This window comes from Nematolebias whitei, chromosome 20 (genome assembly GCF_014905685.2).
Source record: "Nematolebias whitei isolate Nwh7 chromosome 20, NemWhi1, whole genome shotgun sequence".
Lineage (NCBI taxonomy): Eukaryota > Metazoa > Chordata > Actinopteri > Cyprinodontiformes > Rivulidae > Nematolebias > Nematolebias whitei.
The window spans coordinates 14,595,796-14,621,706 of record NC_056517.1 but is presented as its reverse complement, the minus strand read 5'-3'; positions in this window follow the sequence as shown (position 1 = coordinate 14,621,706).

Below are 25,911 nucleotides of genomic sequence, written 5' to 3'. Positions count from 1 at the left end.
CTGCTTTTCGGCATATTGTTTTTATTGGTTTTATGCTATTAGTACTTAGCATATTTTTAGTTGATGTTTTTCTTAGTTCATATCTTAGAGCTTATTACTGTTTTTCTTTTACATTTTAATGTGGGTTGTAAATGGGACCCTGTGTACACAATCTCGTTTCACCAAATGTACCACATGTGGTGCGAACAACAATAAAGAAACTCTGACTCTGACTGACTCTGACTTAATCTCACAGGACTTGAGAACATTGGTTTTATACCAACCCACCATCGACCCCTTCACATAGGAGGGACTGCGCACCACTGGTAGAAATAAATCATGTGTTAAAATTATATTCTGATTTGGGCCTTGAGTGCATATTGATTCATAATTATTTGTACTAATAGTAGTGAGGGAGGGACAATGCCATCCATTACAGTGTGAAAATAAGCAGGTGGGATCAATGTGATGGGGAATAAGGATTGTGGTGAAAAAGCATGGTGGTCATTCCTCTGTCAAAGCTGATCATTAGCTCAGACAGAAGAGAAAGCGCTCTTAGCCATGACCAAGGCTTGCCTTTACAAAGCTGACGGTAAATTACATTCCATTCACAGAGGAAAAATAGATCTCACTGCTCTTCTGGTGGCACAGCCAGCTACATAATAACAGAGTCTAGACCAGGGGTAATCATCCATTGCTTTCTGCCCTTTTCTTCTTCCCTTTTGTATTTTATTTTTCTTGTTGTGTGTTTTTTTTTTTTTTTTTGGTGGGGGGGGGTCATCTTCTCAGTGGCAATCTGATTTTAAATAAAATGAAAGGTCCTAATCACAGCAAAATATAAAACACAAGCTATGAGATAATAGCTAGTTGGCTTTGAATTAAGGTTGTGACGTCAAATTAATAAAAAAAAAAGACACACATTGAGGTATGAAAGTCAGACAGTAAAATGCACATAATAGTATGCACTACGGACTGTGATATCATAGGAAATATAGTTTTCTTGCTTCATTGTCAGCAGTAAAGATGACTTCATTCTTGATTGAAAAGAAATCTCACTACATTTCCCATCAGAATAAAAAAAATAAATTCACACACAGGCCAAGATGTCAAGGTGACAGTTAAAAAGTAGGGGAAACAAACAAACAAACAACAACAAAAAAAACAATCACAGGCAAAAGCAAAGAACAAGCAAGAACTAACTAAGTAGCTGGTCTCCATTTTTTACTAAACAGCAAAGTGAGTTCATAGAGTACACCTATACAAAAACAAACAACATTGTATATTAACCAAGAGTAAGTACATAATCCTCAGCAAAGAAAAGAAAAAAAACAAAACAAACTGTGAGCTATCTAACAGCATTAACCCAAGCCTAAAGGCACAGACAGTATAAACCTGCTTAGCTACCTGCCATGTACACATTCACACACACATACACAGTTGCACCAAGTAAAGAAAGGCAGTCTTATCATCCCGTTATGATTTGATCGCTCAAATTATAGCAATGATTCAAGTGTGGTCCAGTGGGTTTTGTGGATGCGTCCAGAGTCTCTTATTTCACTACTGGGCACCAGGGGATGGAAAAGGATGTGATTGCCATGAACAAAATGACCATTAAATCGCAGGCTATGAAGCAGTCTGGACTGAGACAAAGAGCGTGCACCTAGTGTTTGTTGTGTGTTTGTGTGTAGGCAGTGCTTTGTCACCTCTACGTAAGAGCAAACATTCAGAAAAGTGGCTAACAAATTGATAGCGATAACTGTAGAGGACATACTGTGAATTCTTTAAAATATCTGATGTGCATAGAATGTGGCCAAAGATTCCCATTTGATTTTTTTTATTTTTTTTTTACTTGCATAGTTTTTAGCAGCACAGTGGCACAACTGGTAAAGCTGCTGACTCACCCGGGTTCAAATCCCAGTCCGGGGGCCTTTCCGGGGGTTTTCTCTGGGTACTCCGTTTTCCTCCCACAGACCAAAAACATGCATGTTAGGCTGATTGGTAACTCTAAATTGTCCCTAGGTGTGAGTGAGAGTGTGAATTGTTGTTTGTCTTTTTTGTCTCTATGTGGCCCTGTGATGGACTTGAGACCTGTCCAGGGGATACCTCGCCTCTCGCACAGTGATGGCTGGACATGGGCATCAGCGACCCAAAAAGGAAGCATCGGTTAAAGAAAATTGATGGATGGATGATTTTTAAATAATGTATTTGACTCAAATTAGGGCTGAAATATAAGAAGTATTCCACTTATTTCTGGTTGAGAACCGTAATCTACGACTTATAGCACTTTCCCACTTTCAAATATCGTCGGTTTCATATCGCACCAGTAGAGGGACTGCCCATTGCCAGTACTCACTTGTTTGTGGTTCCAAGCAGACTGCTCTTAAAGGACAATTTTGACGTAAGCAGACAGCAGGTGTTCATTGGCCAGCACAGCTACATCACTGGATGGCCCACCCAGAAAAATTGCAAACTACATCTGAACCTCCACTTTCTCATTGTGTTGACAGACAGCACCACAAGAAATGAGCACATTTACAGTGAGATTTCAGAGATGATGGTGCAGCATGGCTACACATGGACTTATAAGCAGTACCAGGATAAGTTAAAAAAAATGAAGTCTGATTATAGGGCAATTAATGACCACAACGGGCGGAGTGGCTCAAACACAACAAACTGTTATACCACCCATTTTGCATTTACGATACCACCCACAGAGTGGGGAAACAAGTCACCATGGTAAATCAGTTACACCTGAGAAGAACTGATAAGATGAGAGCCAAGTGGAGTTGTACTTATCAGTGGCAAAGGGAATTTAGATGAGCTGACTTTCAACCTATCCACTTCATACGTTATGGAATCTACGTAAAACCAGCAAAGACTCAAGGCAGATAAATTTCAGTACAGTTCTGCCTGTCTCCAAAACAAATGTTGTTTATCTGAATTTGGCTCCCTCGGCTGGCCTTGGCAGGCCACCTTATCTCAATTCGTCTGGAGGCTCTGTAATCTGATGCTCTGCCTCCTCCCCTCCCACCAAAGAAGTCCATGGACCAATCAGGGGAACCAGTTGAAGAAACATCGTGTCATCATTTTAAAGTGCTTGAATTCTCTCTGGTGCTGTTCTTGGTCGACCTCAGCACCCTCGAGAATGTTTACAGATCTCACCAGAGGGAACTGGCTGATTATACCATTCTCATTCTCTTACAGTGCTTCCGGGAGCGTCCTTGGACACACTCATTGCTCTTGTCGTCTCCCCCACGGAATGTCTACGTAACCTGTGCTTATGTGGGCGGGGTGGGTTTTTTTTCAATTTCATGCTATCTTCCATTGGCCATTGAGAGAGAGCGTGTTAGGATTTTTTTTTCCTACCAATCCTGCACGTTGTTACTTTCACAACGTTTTGTCTGTCTAAACAGGTCTCACTTGTAAAAGAGTCTTCAAGGCTCAATGGGTATGTTTACATTGACATAAGTAACCGGATCAAATGGCCGGTCGGAATAAAAGTGTGTCATGTAAACACTCCGTTCGGGTTATTTTTTGTGTATTCGGCGCGATCCGTTATAATTTGTGATCAGAACGAAACGGGTGGTTTACGCCGATCCGAAACCCGATCGGTGCGCATGTAAACGCTTGATCTGTTCGTTTTTATCTGATGGTGAAAAACTGACCTGACTGCGCATGTGCGACTTTGCCATTTCCGCCTGGCTAACGCTAATAATATTAGCATGTCAGGGAAGTAAAACTGGTCTGTGAGCGACACAACATTTCTACTAGAAACTTTTAAAGAGCTCAAAATGATTTCTATTACCTGTAGCTCAGTCAGGGAGTGCAATAACGTCTCCACCATCATTAAAACCTGTCGCGGGTCCATTTTGGGTGCTCAGGTTTGTTTACGTTCACCCGGAAGTAGAACTTCTTCTTCGGTGTTTTTTTTAAGGAGAGTTTACCACTCTGCGCATGTCAGTACTGCTGTTCAGAACAAAGCCCGCTGCATGTAAACGCTCATCATGAACAGATTGTGCCCATGTAAACAATACATTTGAATTATTCAAACAGAACACATTTCAATCCGGTCAGAGAATTCTGCGCATGTAAACATAGCTAATGTGATTTATCTGTGTAAATAAAGGTTTGAATGAATACTTAAACTGCATCCCAGTGCGTGCTGCAGGTTGAGGCATAAATATGCCAAGAGATTTACATCATCTGCAAAAAGCAGAAATGACCCAATGACACAAAATAAACACATTTAAAAGGTAATAATAGATCATTGTAATACTTGGTTTATTTACAGAATAACTTTAATTGTCGGATGTCCAGCCCCTCAGCTGCTGGCTTTCAGTAACTGTGGCCCCCTAAGAAGTTTAGTTGAATAGCCCTGCTTTAGAAGGCAGAATACAGTTTATTCAATTTCCAAAACCTAAACTGAGTCTGGAAAAATGTAAAAGATGGATAAAGTTCTGCAACAGACCTCATGAGCAGCTGATTACAACAGTGATAAACAGGAAGTACCTGTACGAAGGTACTATAACTGCATCTGGAGGTAAATCCTGCAAATTATGTCATAATTACATTGTAGGCCCTATGCTTAATGGTCAAATTAAAGGTTAATGTTTAAAGCTAGTTATGCTTTCTTTTATGTGTTTTAAATGTAGATATATTTTGCAACTTTTGGTTGTATAAATTTTCTCTTTGTTTGATATGATCAGTTAACACTAAACTGATTTTGTACAGTATTTATTAGGTTGTGTAATGTAACGCAAAGCGCTACGTCTGTAGCATCTTAGTGCATCTGTATTCACACCGCTAGCTTAGTGCTACTTCTTGCTGTGTCGAGTTCTCTAACATATTTACTGAATCAAGTGTTTACTTATGTAGGTAAACAGAGATGTTTCAAAACCTGTTAAAATACACCAGGATGCAAGAAAAGGCATCTACTTTATTCAAAATTGTCTGGGGGAGGACCTCCAGACCCCCCCCCCCCCCCATTATGAATACTTTTGATCCCAATGTCCACCATGTTGTTCAAGCCAAGAGCCATTGTCAGCACTGGGGGCTAGGCGCCCCTAAAGGTCAAATTCTAGAATCAAACCGTTAGCATATATCTTAGTGTATATCTTAGGCCCTTATTTACTGTTACTGTTTCTTTTAATACTTTATATTTATTTTTGGGTGTAACTGGGAACCTGTGTACATTATTTCATTCCACCTGATGCACCACGTGTGATGGTGATGACAATAACATTGACTTTATTAGCGGAACCATGCCCACCACTGACTGCTCAAAATGATTAAACTGTATGTACATTGTAAAAGCGCTCAACCTTATTGACAGAAATGCATCTTTGCAATTTGTAAAAAGGCACATACAGTTAATTTCTGCTGTTTAATAGAAGACTAGGAATCAACTACAGTTAGTAGCATATCCAAACCAACAAATAGTTAGTAGAGAAAACAGTGCAGGTCAACAGACAATCATGTCACCTGGAACCCATCACACAATGTAATGCACATTACTAAGAACAATTAGATGCATTTATACTCTAAGATTATTGAAAAAGATAAAAACATAATTTATTTAATTGTGTATACCCTGTTTTGTCCTTTTTTGAGTAAGCTATTATATTAGTTTTGACTGCTGATGTCTCACGCAGACACTGGAACTTAACACAAGGAAATTCAAAACCGATGTTCAAGATTTTCTACACACTAAACAATACATTTTGCTTAGTAACATCTCAGTATTTATTACTGAGAAAATAGTTTGGGTTGGGTTATAATTAAATGAATAAAAACAATGAAATGCATTAAATTGTTAACCAAAAAATTGTAATTGAACTGTGAGGTCAGTCAAGATTTATTAAATATACTACGTTGAAGATATCCACTTTTATAGAAAAATAACAAATGATGCAGCTCATCTATGATGGTCTGATGACTACTTCAATGTAGGAAATACCTCAAGCAGTGCAAAAAGGTCATCCCTCCTGCTACTTCACTCCAGGCAATAAGCAACATGGACTGATTGTAAGGTGAGGATAAGTTCTTTGAGAATTGAACATGTTGGGTTGCTGGCTTCCTACTAGTATGCCTAACAGCTTGTTAGGAGATTAAATATGTGAGATGCAGAACCCCTCCTTGTGCTCAGCTGAACAGCTAACTAAGCACCTTCTCCAATTGTGACGTCAAAATAGTATACTCTATAAACACAGAGAAAAAATAATAAAAACAGGTAGGGAATATGATTTCAACTGCGGTGCTTATGAGAAAAAAACACAGAAAATCTATAAAATCACATTGACAAACGTGTGACTTACTTTAGATCCACCTCTAACAAAGAGAAATGCCAATCAACATAATTTAACAAGCAGTGGCTAATCTGAACAGCAGCAGCTGATGGCTACAATCTACCACCTGTGTCACTCTAATGAAAGCCACCTGAGGCCAGGTACTACACTTAGCAAGTCAAACACTGTGTTTTATCCTCAAGGAGCTATTTTCTTTCAGAAATGGCAAGAAAAGTGTAATTGTCACAGCTTGTAAATTGGATGCAAACACGCTGTGCTTGCTTTTCCAATACATTTAAATCAACAAGGTTTTTCTTTTTACAAGTTGATTATGTTTATCAAAGCAGTTGCAGTAGGCATGCATACCTTAAGTATGAAATATATTTCTACTGGAAACATGGTGAGTCCTTCAAGTGAGGCAGAGTTCCATAAAACAGTGAAGCTGGTGATTGAAATTGTCATCTAAACCCACTCTGACAAATTTGACTGCAACAATGGGAGAAGAGACAGCAGAAACAAAAATATGAGAATTTAAAGAGGGGCTTAGGATTGTATTCTGCAGGCATAAACCAGATGGCCTGCAGATGGTTTTACCATCAAAGAAGTCATGGTTTAGGGTTAGGTTTCAAGGTATGGAGTCAACACAGTTTATCCAAGAGATTTTATTTTATTTTTTCTATTTAAAGCAACTGATTCTTGCAATATATTAATTTATTAGTTTGTAGGAATGTGGTGGCTTATTTTTGTTTTAGTGTGAGTTTGATATTTTTTATGAGATGTCCCTTGGACAACTGATTTTCTTTAAAAAAACAAAAACAAACGTGTTATAGTAATAGGCGGCATGGTGGATCAGTTGATAGAGCTGCCACCTCTCAGCAAGAAAGTCGGCGGCTCAAATTCTGGCCAGGGGTCCATTCTGTGTGGAGTTTGCATGTTCTCTCCGTGCTGCGTGGGTTTTCCCCGGGTACCCGTTTCCTCCCACAGACCAAAAACATGCATGTTAGGCATATTGGTAACTCTAAATTGTCCCTAGGTGTGAGTGAGGGAGTGGATGGTTATTTGTCTCTGTGTGGAAAAGGAAGAAGCGAGTAAAGATAATGGATAAGTTTAAGTGCTATATGTTGTCATTGTTGTATGTTCCCATACAAAGACAAAACTAGTTGTCTGCATTTAACCCATCACACCTGGGATACACCCAGGTGGAACAGTGGGCAGCTACTGAGCGCCCAGGGAGCAATTAGGGATTGGGTGTCTTGCTCAGAGGCACCACGACATGTGGGAATGGCTGGGAGTCTAACCGCGACTTTCTGGTCTCAGGTCGGCTGTCCTGCCTCTACCCATCTTGGCCCCTGGATCGATGGATGGCTGTTTTAGTAACAAAGTTTTCCTAGGTCATGTAAATGGTAAATGGACTGTACTTATATAGCATCTTTCTATCTTATCGAGATACTCAAAGTGCTTTACAATAATCTGTGCCCTCATTTATCCATTCATACAGCATTCTACTAGAGCTCATACAAAGCTAATTGAACAAATCATTCTGAATAGATTAATCAGAGCTTTATCACATTCATACACCGATGGGACACACATCAGAAGCTATGAGGGGTTCAGTATCTTGCCCAGGGACACTTCGGCATGTGACTGCTGGTGGATTCAAACCCCCAACTCTCGCATTGGAGGACGACTGCTTTAACCACTCAGCCACAGCCGCCCATGTGAAAAATAACTGATTAAATATCAAATATTCCTTTAAGAAATGCATATTTCCCGCCAGTTTTTAAAATTATCTGTTGTTCAGAAATGAAAAAGCTGAAGTCTTAACATTAATAACTATATCATCCCATATTGTGATGTGTCACACTTAAGGGAAGTGTGGTGAACAATTATCAGCAAAGCTATAACCATTTTTGTTTTTGTCAGTGTGGCTTAGCTGTGGCAGCCATCTTGAATTGGATTGTCTCCAACGTTTAATCAGCTCTGTTTTGAAATAAGTGACAAGAGATAAGATTTGCAAAAAGACAAACAAAGTTGACTCCAACAGATAATTCTTTTAAAGCTATTTTAAACAAAGAACTTGCGCAATATCTTAAATTATTCTTAGCTGCAACCATAATAAATTTTAGCAGAATATTTTAAAAAATCAGGGATAAGGTCAGGGGTTTACCTCAGGAATAAATGTCTATCCCTATACTGCTGCTCCTACACATTGAGAGGAGCCAGTTGAGGTGGTTCAGGCATCTGGTAAGGATGCTCCCTGGACACCTCCCTATAGGGAGGTGCTTGGACCATGTCTAACTGGGAGGAGATCCCAGGGAAGACCCAGGACATGCTGGGGAGACTATGTATCTTGGTTGGCCTGGGAACACCTTGGAGTCCTCCCAGAAGAGCTGGAAGAGTAGGCTGTGGAAAGAGATGTCTGGACCTCCCTGCTCAAGCTGCTGTACCCGAGACCCAACTATGGAACAAGCAGAAGATAATGGATGGATGGATTTTTTTTTTTTTTTCAAACATTGTGTTATAGCCATTTGTTTATCTTTTAAGGTGAGTTGGGTGTCATAGACATTTCATCAGGTTGACTCAAAACGATAATCAGTTGTAGGCAAAGATTCTCTAATTACTTTGTGTAAGTTTCAATAATATTTTATCCATCTATCCATTATCTTTACCCGCCTCTTCATTTTTGGGTTGCAGGCGTCACTGGTGCCCATGTCCAAAAATCACTGTGCGAGAGGCGGGGTACCCTGGACAGGTCCAGTGTTTACCCTACCATTACACAAGTGGGGTGCCTCACCCTGTCAACAGAACCGAGCGCCCAGCCTACCAACCCCCCCACTCCACCCTATTCGACTTCCCACAATTACATAGTGATAGCAGAGTGTAATACAGATGTGCTAGCTAAAAAGCTACAGTTAGCGCCCCGTTTCCCTCACTCTGAGCTGTCTCCACCACCACCTTGCTCAAAAACTGTCGGTACAGAGTGCAAAACACAGGACGTGTCTCCATCTGCAACTCACACCCTGGTCAACAAAAATCACAGATGATATGAGTGCCCTGCTAAGGCAAGTAAACTAGGGGAAACATTGAGGTCTCCAGTCCATCACAGGGACACATAGAGACAAACAAGACAAACAACCGTTCACTCTCTCACTCACACCTAGGGACAATTTAGAGTTACCAATCAGCCTAACATAAATGTTTTTGGTCTGTGGGAGGAAACGGCAGTACCCGGAGAAAACCCACGCAGCACGGAGAGAACATGCAAACTCCACCCAGAAGAGTCCCAGGCCGGGATTTGAACTGGTGACCTGCTCGCTGAGGTATCAGCTCTAATAACTGAGCCACTGTGCTGCCCCTGTTTATACAGTGATTCATGAAATAGTTTGCTAACACACACATACATTCTTCCCTGCGATTTGGAGAGGGCCTTTAATAATCCCACAGTTATGTGGATACAAACCAGAACTAAGCAGATGCCTGTTTAGCTTTTCTCTCTACCAACAGTTTTTGACAAGGCTGCCAGAACGTCTCACCCACCCCCACCCCATCACCAGAGGAATTTCAGCTCGCCTCATGAGTGTTTGTGCAGGAGAATGAAAACCTGTCTTTAAAGTCACACTTTAAAATGGCATGTGAGTAAACAGTGACTTCTGGCTTTTCTCTAACATGACATGTGAAGCCGTAATTTTTCCTGACAAGTAGGACTTCAAATTGGCATTTATCTAAACGAGACATGGGAACGGGCTGCAGGAAGAGTGACACATGTTAAAACTCAGCATAACAAAGGCTGCAAAGCTCTCGAGGTAGGTGGATGGAGACAGAAGTCAAAGGTCACCTTATGTGAGAGTTGTTATAGTGAGGGGAAAAAAAAAGAAAATTGGAATAATTAAGTCATTATGGGCTGATGGTGGAGTGTTTAGTGTGTGACATTTGACTTTTAGGAAAGTGAGAAAATGATTGAGCCACCCCTTTTTGGAATGGTCCATGTGTCAGCTTGTCAGTAGAGGAGTATAGTACAAGTGGAAGTCATTCTGCTGGTTGAAACGAGTTCTTCATTTTTTGAGATCACAAAGGAAACTAAAGAAACACTCATAATTTTATCCAAATATAATATGCAGATGTGATGCTGCAAACAGTATACCCAAGTTAACAACTTGTTCCCACGTATACTTCAAAAAAACCAAAGAAAGTTAGAAAGGCTCTATGAACGGTGAACATTTGATTCCCTGTTTATCCAGACAGTACAGTTCAGATGTTTACTCAGTTTTCTGTCACCAGAAAACTATTGCATCTTTCTGTGGCTCCATTTAGGTGGTCACCACAGCAAATAGCATGACTCCATTTCATATTTTCCTAATGTCTCCTTCTGTCAAAATACTCCTCTGCATATCTCCATTCAATAAAATCAATTCCATTCTGATATGGTTACAATAACCCCAGATTAAAAGTGGAAAAACAAATCTTGTTCTCTTCAACTCAAGTAATAGGCCCCTTAAAATACTGACAATTGAAAGTTAGCCTAAAAAACACAAGCAGGTTTGTTGTGTTTTCTCATGTGTTACTAGTCACACACACTTCAGTACATCTGCCCTATTGTGAGTATGTGCACAGTATATGTGTTAGAAGCATTTGTAATGTGGGGATGGACATATGCTAGCTAAGATGCTACAGACGTAAATCTTTGATTCTCTTACGCATCCTAACCCCACCACACCCCGCCTCGGTTGACAACCATCTGTAGGACTTCTATCGAGTTTTTTAATTTCACGTTGAGTATTTGTGGTGACGTCATTACGCCGCTGTTACGTCATTGCGTTGCTTGTCACGTGATCCGCACCGGGTGCGGGTTACAAAATGAATTCCTCCAAGCAGACAGATGGAGCGGAGCAGGCCCAGTCTTGGCAAACAGGTAGAAATGCATCAGTAGTATAGAAATATTTCACTAAAGATGAATCTTCTGGTTCAACTACCGTAAGGAAACAGAAAATGAATCAACTTTATGACTGTTTGAAGCGCGTTGCGAAGCAGTGTTACACCACCTTCTGTGACCACCATATATTGTGACCGTAGGGGGCGGTGTTGCATGCATTGTTGCAGGTCACAGAATATGGTGTAACACCGGGTCCAATCGACCGAACCAGAACCAGCTTCCTCTGACCTTGTTTCACAAACAAATGAGTATATTTAAAATGTGAGGGGAACACATCCCCTTCACATATAATTGTTGTGACGCCTATGGTGCACAGCATACATATTCTACTGTGTAAAATAAAACTGGAAATGTTGGTGAGTTTCTCCTATTACTGCAGAAGATTCTAGGATCTTTATGCAGCTGCCAGCAAATATAAACACAGTAGTCCCTCACTACTTTGCAGTTCGTTTTTTGCGGACTCGCTCGATCGTGGCTTTTCAAAATAAGATTGTACATGACACACAAATTACTGATTATTGGATGAGCCGCAAAATCAGCATGGATTTTATTAAATTTAAAATAAATTATTTTAAATGATTTAGCACCTTCTGCACCTCTGTGCAGCCCATACTGCAGTATAAGCTTCCTCCTGCAGCTAATCAGCTGATTTTCGTGCAGAGCGGAGAAGTGGGCATGGCCAAGAGTGCTTGCAGGTGGCACAGAGCAGCCGAGGCAGAGAGCTGAAATCATGATATTCTGTGCTCTGTTAGAGCGTTTAGAAACATTATTCAGAATATTGCAAGAGTGTGGGAAGGGTTTAAAATGCCTATACATACATACATATATATATATATATATATATATATATATATATATATATATACTAAAATAAACTACTACTTACTACTATTCCTACATTGCGTTTTTTCACTTATCGTGGGGCTTCAGGGTATGGATCCCTTGCGATAAATGAGGGATCAATGTAATAATGCAAAAAAACCAATATCCCCATAGCTATATACATCCATCCATCCATTTTTAGTAGTGTTTGATTCTGTACAGATATTTAAAGAACTGGTGTCTGTGATGATACTAAATGCATTGGTGCAAAATGACAACTGCTGTGTAAGAACTAACAATCACTTTGTCCATAATTGTAACCAATGAGATAAGATTTGGCAGAAGCACAAACTGACCAAAATCCTGAACAATATATCCATTCCATTGAGATGACATACAAGCTACTACTGAACAAGCACTTAACCCACTCAATTTAAGTAGTTTTTTTTTTTCTTCCTGTATCTACTATCAAACTCTTCTACAGCATAACATGTTACTTTGCTTGCTGAGCAGTGAAGAAGGGTGGGAATAATGCTCTCTTGACCATAACTCTGAGTGAAAGTGCAACAGTCCGGCAAATTATAAAAATGTGTGTGTGTGTGTGTGTGTGTATGTGTGTAGGTGTGCAAGTGCCTGTTCCTGCTGCATCTCTTTCCCTAGGGAGCCTCTGCAGATGCACACACCTTTCGACTCTTTTGACCGGCAGGGGGATAGCAAAGAGACACAAGGTGACAAGTCACACCTACATTTATTAGACCTCCTAGGGATCTGATCCATATGACTCAGCAGGCTGGTGTCAATGCTGCTAACCCTGGGCACACACAGACACACACAAGTGCACACACTGCACAAGCACATACTACTGTAAAATTCCTCAAACAAATATAATTCACCAGATGGGGGGAAAAATACGGAAGAAGACCCAAATCGATTTTGATGCACAGTGAGACCACCTATCAGTCGATATCAACCAACTCATGTCAAGCATGCTAAAACTGTGTTTGACTTTGGAAAGTTGGTCACAGCTGAAACTTAAAACTTCTATGAACTGAAAATATTAAAGCAGTTACCGTAATTTCCTGTGTAAAAGCCGCTACTTTTCTTCTCACACTTTGGACTCCCCGGCTTAAACACAAGAGTGGCCACAAAAAAAAACAAGTGCATCCAATTGATGTGTTTTTTTATTTTTATATGAAATTTTTTATATGAAATTTTTATATTTTATTTTGACAGGCTGTTGAGCTTCCTGCCACAGAATAACATTTTCTTTTGATACACTTGGGCACTCATATACTTACTTGCCCAACACACACTCCTCTAGGGGGATTCATGACACAGAGTAAAGCCACAGTAGAGCTATCATTTCTAACCCAAACCCGGCTCTGTCTGACCCAGATTCGGACCAGGCCAGTCCATAATAATGTGTGGGCCGGGTCGGTGTCGTGCTTTTAATTGCATCAGCGGATGTTCATGGCTCACAATCCAATTATATGGCAACATGGCTTGCCATACATACATCTGCTACAGGTAGCCATTTCACCGCATGATAACTGGCCTTGAAAGAAGTAAAAAGTTCAGTTAAGCTTCAGATGGACTATTGTCAGCGATCCATCACCCAAATGGATTTTCATTCAGCCACTGCACTCAGCGGACGTGCACAGCCGATGACCCAAACAGGTGAGATCACAAAGTATCTGATATGTCAGAGCAGGGTCCAATGCAGGCAGAAGCAGGGGAAGCATTTAATGTGCTTTTTCATTCAACCTTTATTTAGACAGGTAAATCCCATTGAGCCTCGAGGACTTATTTACAAGAGAGACCTGATTTCAACAAAGAATGATGACAACATTGGACAACAGCGACAACAATAAACAGTTATAAAAAGTCATACAATTTTTTTAAAACAAATAGGATGGCAAAAAAAAAGAAAAGTAAAAAGAAAAGAAAAGTAACAAAAAACAGCTAGATTCTAAGGTGAATGTAGAAAACTAAAAACAGGAACATGTCTGCATTGGTCCCTGCCAGGAGTCCAACAGATTCTTAAAGCCACTTAGACAGGTCAAGGTCGAGAGCGTCAGATCTTTTTGTAAGATATTCCAAGAAACAGGAGCGGAGTAGGTGTAGATGAACAGATGCTCAGATATATTCATCAATTAACACGGATTCCTCATTTTTCTGAACTGAATAAAACGTGCATTGAATTTAAGGAAATGCAAACGTGAGACGTCATTTATATTTGACCCATCAAAATGAATGCGGTCATTTATTTACAGAATCAAAGTTTAACATCAAACATTTACATTAATTTGGCAAATTATGAAAATAACAACATAAGCAATCAATCAGGAAAAATCATACGGCCATGATTTTTCCGTTGCTTCACCACAGACATTTATGAAACTGTACAATTATGATCTTTTACCCACACGGATGTGGATGAGCATTTTACACAGACATTTCTAAATATCTGGAAGAATTTCTACTTGAGAGAAAAGTTTCAAGATGGGAAAGGAGTTAAAGAAGAGTAAAAGATGGGGTTTGAGGGAGTGTGTTAACAGAACGGCACTCTCTGGGCTTTCTTCAGCTTTTCTTACGGTACACTTCGGTGGTGAAATCGACTCTTTTACCTGGAGCTGTCTCAGGCGAGATTCCGTTTAACGCACCCTTCAGCGTCTCCGTAGGATGCTGTTACTCCTCCGGAGTAGCGGCGAGACTGTCCGACACAAGCTCACCTCAGTGGAAAATGTTATAATCCCATGAACCTCGGAAGAGCTCTGTTGTCATGTCAGGATCATCCCGTCTCCCAGAACTGGGCATCTCCCACAGAACTGAACAGAACTGTCCCAGAACTGTTCCAGCACCATCTCGAGCAGAGGCTTCCCAGAACTTCAACAGATCTTCTAACAGAACTGAGTAGACCAGGAAGTACCGACATTTTAAAGAGCTGTTTCCCGGTTCACTCTTGGGAGTATTCCCATTGGCCAGAACCGACCAGACGGGGTGTGTTTTGTGACGTAAGAGGTTAGAAGACAGCAAGAATTGTTATGAAACAGATCAGAAATGTTCTCACAGACAGAGAGAGTTTTGTTTTGGCGCGTTTCAGAAACAGGTGCCAAAAACCTCTATATTTACGTCTGAGAGGATTCTAAAAACATGATAGTTCGTTCCAACAACTTGTTTTGCATTTGACTCCAACCTTGGACCAACTTACACTTGCTCATTCAAAAGCAGAAATCAGAAAAGGCATAATTACTCTGTAACAGCTTTGACATGAGTTCTAATTTTGCATGAGAATAAAAATCATTACACAGTTAATAAAATTGATTAGTTCACTGCAACATCTAAAATGGTTTGAACTAAGACATTTTGATTATCAACATTTGTAAAATAGTAATGATAATAAAAAAGAGAGTGTTCTTTCACATGAATCTTCAAGAAAGAAAGTCTCAGGATGGGTGAACCTGCATTTCTGGATTCAAATCAATAAAATGACAGTTCCTGTCCCACAAGGTTCTTAAGGTCAAGGGATTTGACCTTAGACTTAGTTTTTGACATGGGCCTAGTCCACTACATAGGAGAAGGCCATTTTGCCTAGTTCAGTTCGCACAGAGGGAACACTGCAGGTAATAATGTCCTGAGAGTGCACGCTGTAGCTGCACTCACGCAGAGACATGAAGGAGGAGATGTATGAAGGCAGCAGACCAAGAAGTGATTTAAAGATGAAAATGTACCCGTGAGAGAGTCTGCATGAAGTTAATGATGTCCAGTTAACCAGTGAATACAGGGTGCAGTGGTGGGTATGATAATCACAGCCAGTTATGAATCTTAGTGCACCATGATGGACAGCATCCAGCATCTGCAGGGTTCTTGTAGGAGCATTCATGTAAATAATGTCACCGTAATCAATGGAGGGAAGGAAAATCACAGATACAAGGTGTTTCCTAGCATTCAGGGTTAGACAGGATCTGTTTCTGAAAAAGAAACCCAGTTTAACTTTCAGTTTCTTTACCAAGTTTTCCACATGGAGCTTAAAAGAGAGATGTGAGTCAACCAAGATACCCACATATTTATAGGAATCAACAAATTCAATGGGGACATCAATTGAGGATGAGATCAGAGGAAGTACTGCTGGGACCAACTTCCTATTTGAAAAAAGCATCCCTTTGGTTTTGTCGGCATTTAGGACAAGTTTGAGGCAGAACAGATCTGTCTGGATGTTGTTGAATACAGATTTCAAAAGCTGAAAAGCCTTATCAACTGTTTTAGCTCGACAATAAACAACTGTCATCAGCATAGAAATGTATGGATGCATCAGGGATGTTTTTATGTACATTATGTATGTAGATTGTAAAGAGGGTGGGTCCTGAGACTGAGCCTTGTGATACACCATTTTTGACTGTTAAATAACTGGAGGAAGTACCATTATGTTGAACACATTGCCTCTGGTCTGAGAGATAGTTAGAGAACCAACCAGTGGTGTGTTCTGAGAAACCAATTTCTGAGAGTTTATGACACAAGATGTTATGATCCATAGTGTCAAAAGCTTTAGACAAGTCTAAGAAAAGTGCAGCACAATAATCCTTAGCATCCAGTGCTTCAACAACGTCATTAAGAACCTTCAGTGAAGTAGTAGATGTGCTGTATTGTTTCCTGAAACCAGATTGATGAGGAGGTAAGATGTTAAAAGAGTCCAGGTAATTTTTGATTTGAGAGTTTATCAGTTTTTCTACAACCTTGGCTAAAATGCAGAGTTTAGAGATTGGCCGATAGTTGTTCAGTGAGGTGGGGTCACCTCCATTCAGCAAAGGTAGAACAAAGGCTGTTTTTCAAGTATCTGGAATGGAGTTTTGGCTTATGGAGAGATTGAAGATGTGGGTCACAGGGACTGTGATGATATGAGCAGCCAGCCTTAAGAAATAAGGTGGAAGTTCATCTGGCCCTGCAGACTTTTTAGGATCAAGATCTTTTAACAGTTTATTTACCTCACTGACTGAGAATGGAGAAAAAGAGAATGTGTGATTAACTGAGGATTGACTTGTAGGAGGGATTTGATTTGTAGAAGATTGATTATTAAGTGAAGTGGCTGATTTTCCATTAGTAACTGTGTCAAATAAAGAACTAGAAGCAACAAAATGTTTGTTGAAGCAGTTCAGGATCTCATGCTTGTTTGACACAGGAACAGAGTTGTGATGGGAGATCAGATGATTGGAGGCTCCCTGAGAGAGAGTTCATGGTTTTCCAGAATCTGTTAGGGTCATTTAGATTTTTGGAGGTCTGAGATAAGAAATAGTTGCGTTTTGCTGCTTTGACAGCAGTTGTACATTCATTCCTTATCTGTCGAAAACTCAACCAATCAATGTCTGAGTCAGATTTTCTCGCTGCAGCCCAATGATGATCTCTCCTGTACCGAAGGTCAGCTAGCTCTGGAGTAAACCAGTGGCTGTCTCGTCCCTTTATTCTGAACTGACGAAAAGGAGCAAGTTTGTTCACAAAATAAATGAAACTATTATGAAAATAGTTCCAAGCGAAGTTCACGTCATCAGTTAACAGAATACGATGCCAGTCAAAGTGAGACATATCCCAGAGGAATGACTGTTCACAAAAACGTTTCAGATCCCTTTTTTTTTTATTAATTTGGAATTAGAAGGTGGAAGTTTAATATCTCTCAGAATCGCTGTCACACAATGATCACTCAAAATGTTGGCAAATACACCTGTATCAGGGAACTTGTGAGGCATATTTGTTAGAAACAGGTCTAAGATGGAGGACTTTTCAGGACGGTTTTTGTTTATTCTAGTGGGAGAGTTGATCAGTTAGGTTAGATTGAGAGACAGGCACTATTCCTTGAATTTATCACAGAGGGGGGTCGACTTATCCCAGTCAATGTTGAAATCTCCAGCCAAAAATATCTCTTTCAATTTTAAATTACCAAGCAATTCCATCAGGGAGGACAGAGCCTCAGGTGTTGCTGAGGGAGGACAATAACAACTCACTACAGATAAAATCTGGCCTCCATTCAAAGTGATGTTTACAGCTAAGGCTTCAAACTGGTTTGGAATTGTTTTAGAAGACACAAGACTAGAAACCAGAGGCTCTCTAATGTAAATAGCAACTCCCCCCCCCCCACCCCCACACCCTTTTTTTGATGATCACAGTGGTAGATGTTAAATCCATTGATCACCAGGTCATTATTCAGTACAGATTTGTTGAGCCAGGTTTCAGAGATGAAGATTACATCTGCCCCAGAAGAACGGACCAGAATTTTCAAGGCATCAAGTTTTTTCAGAAGGCTATGAGGGTTTACATGCAGACAATGAAGTCCTGACATGTTTTTAAAGTCATTTGGTATCCTATAAATACTGGGGGGTCTGGGGTTGGGCTGAATCCCTGACATCAGTAACAACATTATTATCAGACATTTTCTTGAGTTTTTCGTGACTGATGTGTAATTACAGGAGTTAACAGTGTGACAATTAGCCCCCATAATTGACCCATGAGAAACATTAATGAAGACGCGATCATTCAGAACCTAAAAACAGTGAAAGTTGCAGTGATGGGCAGATCCAAGTGTATTAACAAGATTCAGTGACTCCAGGTAGTCTGAGATCTGAAAATAATGACAATAATATGAATGGTGCAGAAAAGTCTCAGACCATAAAACATCACAAATCAAATGGGCAAACAAATCCGACGAGGTGGCCCAATTGCAGTTTGAGTTGGGCTGAGGGGGGCTCCAGCCCCCCTGCGAAGATGGATGGATGCTCCCATGGGAAACAGGAGCTGGGTCCAGAACCAACAGGCATAAACGGATAATTTGCAGCAAATAGCAGAGTGAGCTGCCAGAAAATCCTCCTGAAATGAAAGGCATGGTCCTAACTCGTTTCAGGTCAACAGGGGCCAACAGTGTGATCCAAAATAAAAATAATTATTATCCAGGTGAGTTTGGATGGAGGCCTGCAGCAACTCCGATGCAAACTCCGAACTTCTCTCGAGCACCACGCAGCGCTGCTCCTCCGCCTCTCTGCACGTCACCCCCTCACCCGACAGCACGAGAGGCACCCCCGGTGAAAAACAAGACTGACTGGAGAGGCTGAGGCTGAAGTCGTCACTGGTCCGGTCCGGTTCTGCTCCAGTCCAGCTCCGGCGCTCCACAGCACAAGAGGCAAAGAGGCTGAAGTGGCCGAAGTCGTCACTGGTCTGGTCTGGTCCGGTCCGGTTCTGCTCAAGTCCGGCTCCTGCGCACCACAGCTCGAGAGACGAAGAGGATGAAGTTATCCCTGGCCCGGTTCTGCTTCGGTACGGTTCCGGTGGAGCTTGGAAGCATCAGAACGTCTCCTCCAGGCAAACAAAGCGATTTGTTTGCCTGGAGGAGATTGTAGCAGATTGTAGCAGATCAGAGAGATGGGGGGGGGGCAAAACTGTTCAGCGATTTGTAGACATACAGGAGTATTTTGAACTGGATTCGAAGGTGAACCGGTAGCCAGTGCAGTGAGGCCAAAACTGGTGTAATGTGCTCTCTTTTGCCTGTACTGGTTACAAATCAGGTTGCTGCATTCTGGATCAGTTGTAGTCGTGCAATGGAAGTCTGACTGATACCAAACAGGAGTGAATTGCAGTAATCAAGCCTAGATGTAATAAGTGCATGTATTACTGTCTCCAGGTTATTTTTGGACAATATGGGCTTCAGTTTAGACAGCTGCCTCAGTTGGAAGAAACATGATTTAACAATCATGTTTACATGATTGTTAAGTTTCAGGGAAGTGTCCATTATCACTCCCAGGTTAGTGACTCTTTGTTTTTCTGACAGGGATAGAATGGAAAGGTCGATGCAGTGGTTTGTGATCGTGTCATTGGGAGGGAACAACATGACTTCAGACTTCTTTTTGTTGAAACTTAAGAAGTTTAAAGCCATCCAGTCCCTGATGTCAGCCAGGCAGTTGAACAGAGGTTGAATAGAGCATATACCATTATGTCTTAGGGGGAAGTAAATTTGACAGTCGTCGGCGTAGAAGTGAAAGGGTATGTTGTGTTTCCGGAAAATAGCACCAAGTGGCAGCAGGTATAGAGAGAATAGGAGGGGACCCAGGATGAACCCCTGCGGAACCCCCCATTTAAGCTATGTTGCTGCAGAACTAAAATCTTTGATGGAGACACAAAAGGATCTGTCAGTGAGGTAGGATCTGAACCAATTGAGTGCTGACCCTGTGATGCCCACCCACTGCTCCAATCTAGCAATGAGGATCTCATGGTCGATTGTGTCAAAGGTGGCTGTGAGGTCCAATAGGACACTCAGCACAGAATCACCAGTATCTATGGATCTGAAGATGTCATTAAAAACCTTCAATAGGGCAGTTTCAGTGCTGTGGAGAGGTTTAAAGCCTGACTGGAATAGCTGTAAGATGGCGTGATCCTCCAGGAAGCACTTCAACTGGGACTCAACTGTTTTCTCCAGTATTTTAGAAACAAATGGGAGTTTGGAGACAGGCCGGGAAACATGTCTGCTGTGTGGGAGTATTTTACACTAGAAACACCACAAAACAAGACAGCAACATGCAATGTCTGCAGAGCCATAGCACCACATTAAACCGTGGCAAAGTTAGTTTTACATTGAACATTCGAGCTCCGTGGCTTCGGCGGGGTGCTACTTTTGCTCAACCCACAACAGGCAACACGACACTGGCCAGCCGCGTCCAATCTGTCCCACTCAGTCTGCCTGTATCTGAGGAGGGGCAGACTGAGCGCGGCTGACCAAAATCAGGCTGCTTGCTTCGGATTGAACAAGAAGAAGACATTACTGAAGCCCAGGAGTTCGAATGTTTACCGAGAATTTGCTAAACTTCATTGTATTGACCAACCACTATCAGTTGTAGAAAACAAAGGATTTTGCAGCTTGATACTTGCAGCCAAGATATAGTTTACCCTCCAGGAGATATTTATTGGTACAACAGTAGACAATCATAAAAAGGAATTGAAAATTAAAACGAAACAAAAACAGCTACATTATAAAGTGATGTAAAATACTAAAATCAGGAACATGTCTGTGTTGGTTGATGCCATGAACTTAGCAGATGTTTAAAGTCATTTAATTTTTATTTATTTATTTATTCATTCATGTAAAAGAAACAGCAACAACAAAAATTAATCAAAAAGAAAACACTGAATGAAAAAAGTGCAGAAAGAAGAAAAAAAATCTTATCTGCCCTTTATTTAAAAAATAATAATAATAACTTTAAACAATCACTTAAATTAATCACTTTAATATCCACTTTAAAGCTAGGAATAAAAAAAACATGTTTTGTGTTAGCAGAATTTAATTCTAACTTTAAAACTTATCCAACATTAATAAAACAAGTTGCCTTTTTGGACATACATGCATATATATGAACACATTGTACTTGAGAGGAGATTATTACAGCCTCATATAAAATCAATGATGGTCACGATATCGGAACGGGATTGGTATCAGCCGATATCCAGATTTAGGTATCGGGATCAGATCGGAAGTAAACAAAAAAAGTGGATCAGTGCATCCCTACTAAATACAGCCCCCATACTCCCACTCTGTGGCCATATGACCTCAAGTCACCTTGTTAGACCAATGAGGTATACTGTACTCTCATTGAATCACGAGGACCCACCTCCAAGTGAGACGTGTGTTGATCGGACTGTTTAGGTCTTTACATATATATATATATATATGTATATATATATATATATATATATATATATATATATATATATATATATATATATATCATGTCCCACCATGCAGATTCCGACTGAAAGCCAAAACTAAAACTTGCCTCCGAAACAACATTGGGCATCCATCTCTGTGATGGACTGGAGACCTGTCCAGGGGTGTCCCCCACCTCTTGCACAGTGATAGGGCACATGGGCACCAGTGATCCCCGTGATCCAAAAAGGAAAAAGTGGGTGATGGATGGATAAGCCTACATGGATGGGAAGCTGCAGCGCTGCAAAAGTAGACAAGACTCAGAAAACAACAAAGAGCAAACAAAGTGCAGCAGCAAAATGTTTCCAAAATAAGACAAAGGGTAAAGATGGGAACCTTGTGTGTGTGTTTGTGTCCTGGCACCAGGTCTGAGGCACAATGGACTACGGAGATGGCAGCCACCCTAACCCGCTCCATGACTCCCAGTCTGCTCTGATTAGATGGGACTTCTTACGATGGGTTGCCAGGAGCTTTGCCAGAGATAAAGACAGGCTGGTAGATGTTCTACTTATCTCAGGACCAACCACAAGCTCATCAACGCTTTAAACTGAGTCAAATGCACACAGACATGGTAAGACTGGGTGCAACATTTTGATGTGAAATGAATAAATTATTGCACAAAAATGTAACTTTTTTACTCAAATTATTGTAGAGAAAACATGCAAACAGTTACCTATAACTGCAGCATTGTAGAAAACACGTGCTTTCAAGCCCATGTAGCAAACTTTGAAAACTAAGAAAACATTTTCAGCCTCTCCACTTGTCTACTTTCCTCCAGCCATATGCAGCTAGGACTGAAGTGGAATGTTAAGGTGACTTTGAAGAGGTGTCTGCTTCTTGTCAGTCTGACACGAAACACTTATTGTTCTCACCATTCCTGACTGATTATATTATCTCTTTGTTGCACACACAACTGAGTGCTTGAGAGCTGGGGTGAGGTGTGGGTGGAGAAAAAAAAGTTGCAAAGAGAGAAAAAGAAAAGACTGGAGGAGGCTCTAAATTAGGAGACGTAAAGATCACGGCCCGCCGACAAGAAGCAGAAGTCTAGGTTCCCCCAGGGTTTGGAGCCTCTGTGTAGGCATAATGAGCAGAGCCAAACATATCCAGCCTCATTAATTTCAACTATCAAAGCCACTTTCTCAGCGTGCCACGCTGTCTGCTTCTTCACCCGTCTGCAAAAGCCCTCACTTGTCACCAAAGATCAAAACAAGCAAGGAGTGCCAAGCTAGAGGAACCATGAGCTGGGGGGGGGGGGGGGGGGGGCACTTTGTACAAGCAATGGAGAAAATGCAAGGTGAACATCCTGCAGCATAACCAGTCAGAGCTGAGACTTAAATGGTGCAGACTATTCTAAAATACCCAATATGGAAAAAGTGAGGGGCATTGAAATGCACGCAGCTATTCATCAATATTTATGAAGGCTTTCTTTTCAATAGCAAGATGACTTGGTAAAGAAACAGAAGTTCTCAAATAGGAAAGTAAATTGTTCTGGAGGAACTATCACCATCCTCAAAAAAGCAAAATGTCAATATGCCAATTATGCTTTGTACAAAAATTTAACACAATCAAACTGTCCCAACAACATCTAATAAAGTTAAATCTGGTCCTCTGGACATTAAAAAAATCTCTTTGTTTTGTGAATGTCCAGAGGACCCAATTAAATTTTTTAGATTTTTCTAACTGGATTATTGAGTATGCACCAGGATGTCCCAACAAATAGTAAATGGTAAATGGACTGTACTTATATAGCGCCTTTCTATCTGATCAAGATACTCAAAGCGCTTTACATGACAATCTGTGTCCTCATTTACCCATTCATACAGCACTTTACTAGATCTCTACAAAGCTGAACAAATCATTCTAAAGAGACTAATCAGAGCTTTATCACATTCATACAACGATGGGACACACATTGGAGGCAATGTGGGGTTCAGTGTCTTGCCCAGGGCCACTTTGGCATGTGACTGCTGGTGGATTTGAACCCAGAACTCTTGCATTGAAGGACAACTGATCTAACCACTCAGCCAAAGCCGCAGCCCCAAAAAACATAACACAGAGCTAGAGAAATTGCCCTTATTGTGAAAATGAAGTGATTACTTAATTTACCGAAAAACTGCTGAAATTTGCTTAAAAAACATGCTGAAATGTAGCTGAAATTGAAGAACAAACCTAAGTTAGAAGAAGAAAGCAGAAAGAACACATATTTGCTGAATTAGGTTTAATAAGTAGAAATGAGCATAAAAATGAGTAAATAAGCTACATAAAGCTTAAATTAGTGAAAAATACCTGAAAAGGCAGACATAAGTTTAAACTACCAGAATAAAGCAGAAAGAAAGAGCTGAAATTAGCTAAAAAAATGTGGAATTAGCTGAAAAGAAAAAGTTAAAATAGCATAAAAACTGCTGAATAGTAGCTGAAATAGTAGAATAAGATGAAAGTAGCAGAAACAAGATGAAAGGAGCATAACAAGCATAAATTAACAGAAAAAAGTAATTATGTTGAAAGTAGTAGAAATTACCACAAAAAAATGTATTTATTTAAAAACAGCTGAAATTAGCTAAAAAATGCTAAAATGGTAGCTGATGTAGTGAACTAGGCCTCCGACAACAATCCGTCTCTGAAGACCTTCAGGGGACAAGCACTGTTATTTCATTGATTTGAATCCAGAAATACAAATTATCTCATCAAGAGACTATTTAATTGTATCCTGAATTAATCAAATGAAAGAACACTCTTCCTTTTTACATTATCATTACTATTTTAAGATATCTTGATAATCCAAAGTGTGTTTAGTTCATACCATTTCTAAATGTTGAAGTGGACCACTCATTTAAATCAACTGTGAAACAGTATTAATGATTTTTAAACCTCATTAGACTTGGAAATCAAGTTAAATGTCTATTTACAAAGTAATTGTGCATTTTGATCTTCTGTCTGAATGAGTGGATTTGATGTCGGTCAGAAGTCAGGGATGTCGGTCAGAAGTCAGAAAGCAAGTTATGAGAACGAAGTGCCTTGTTTTAAAACTCAGCAGACAGTAAATAACTTCAACTGGCATCTGCGTTTGTCTCACTTCGTCATAACATTCCTCTGTCTGTACTAACCGTTCGTAAACATTCCTGCTGTCTTTTTTACTTCTAGTGACCCTCTTGACATCACTAGAACCACCCCCCTGCTGGTTGTTTCAACCAATCAGAAAGTACCAAGTGACAGGAAGTGAGTACTCTTTGAAAAGTAAACACTTCCTGGGACTATTCAGTCTTCTTTCAGTCTTCCTTGAGTCTTGGATTCTTCTTTCAGTCTTCCACTATGAAGTCTTCCCAGGAGTCTTCCACTTCTGAGTGGAATTTCTGACTGGAGTCTTACTGAGAGTTCCTAAGGAGCTTTCAGATTTAATCAATAGCTGATGGATTTGACCGTGAGACAAGGGTCCGTTCATCTCAGCGGAGTCACAGCGCCTCGCTGTGAACTCACCCGGGTGTAACGCCCTACAACTTCGAAGGAAGCTTGTTCTGTTGAACGGAGTAAATCGTCACGACTTCTGACGATGACCAGCCACCCTGACTGGAGACGCTGAAAGGTAGCGTGCAAAGGGACCTCTATACTGGAGCTGATCCATCCACTGCAAAGGTAAAGAGATGTCACGAGTTGTCACGCACTAAGTGGACCGGGGGTTTGAGCTGATGTTGAAAGAAGAGTGCTAATTCTGGTCAACAAACATGCATCTTCCTTCATCCGTCTTCCTTTTAAATCTATTTCTTCTCTTTAACTTCTTTTCGCCAGTAATCTAGATGCCTTCAGAGGTGAATCAGCCTCAATCAGTAATGTTCTGTTGTCTTGTTAGTAAAGCTTGCCAAGTTTATTGATTAGAAACAGATCAGCAAATCAATGTGTACATGTTTTGATGTAAAATTTTGATTCTGTTAAATAAATGACCGCATTTATTCTGATGGGTCAAAGATAAAATGGCGTCTCATGTCACTGATTAAACAATCCACTCACAGTTATCTTGGTCACATGGCAGAAATTTAACTTGAAAAAGAAAGAATCCGTTGTAATTAAACAATTAATATTCTTTGTGCTTGAACTAGCTTTAAGAATAATTAATTAGTAGTGAAGCTAACAGCAAAACTGTCCCTACATCAATACACTGAAAAGGTATA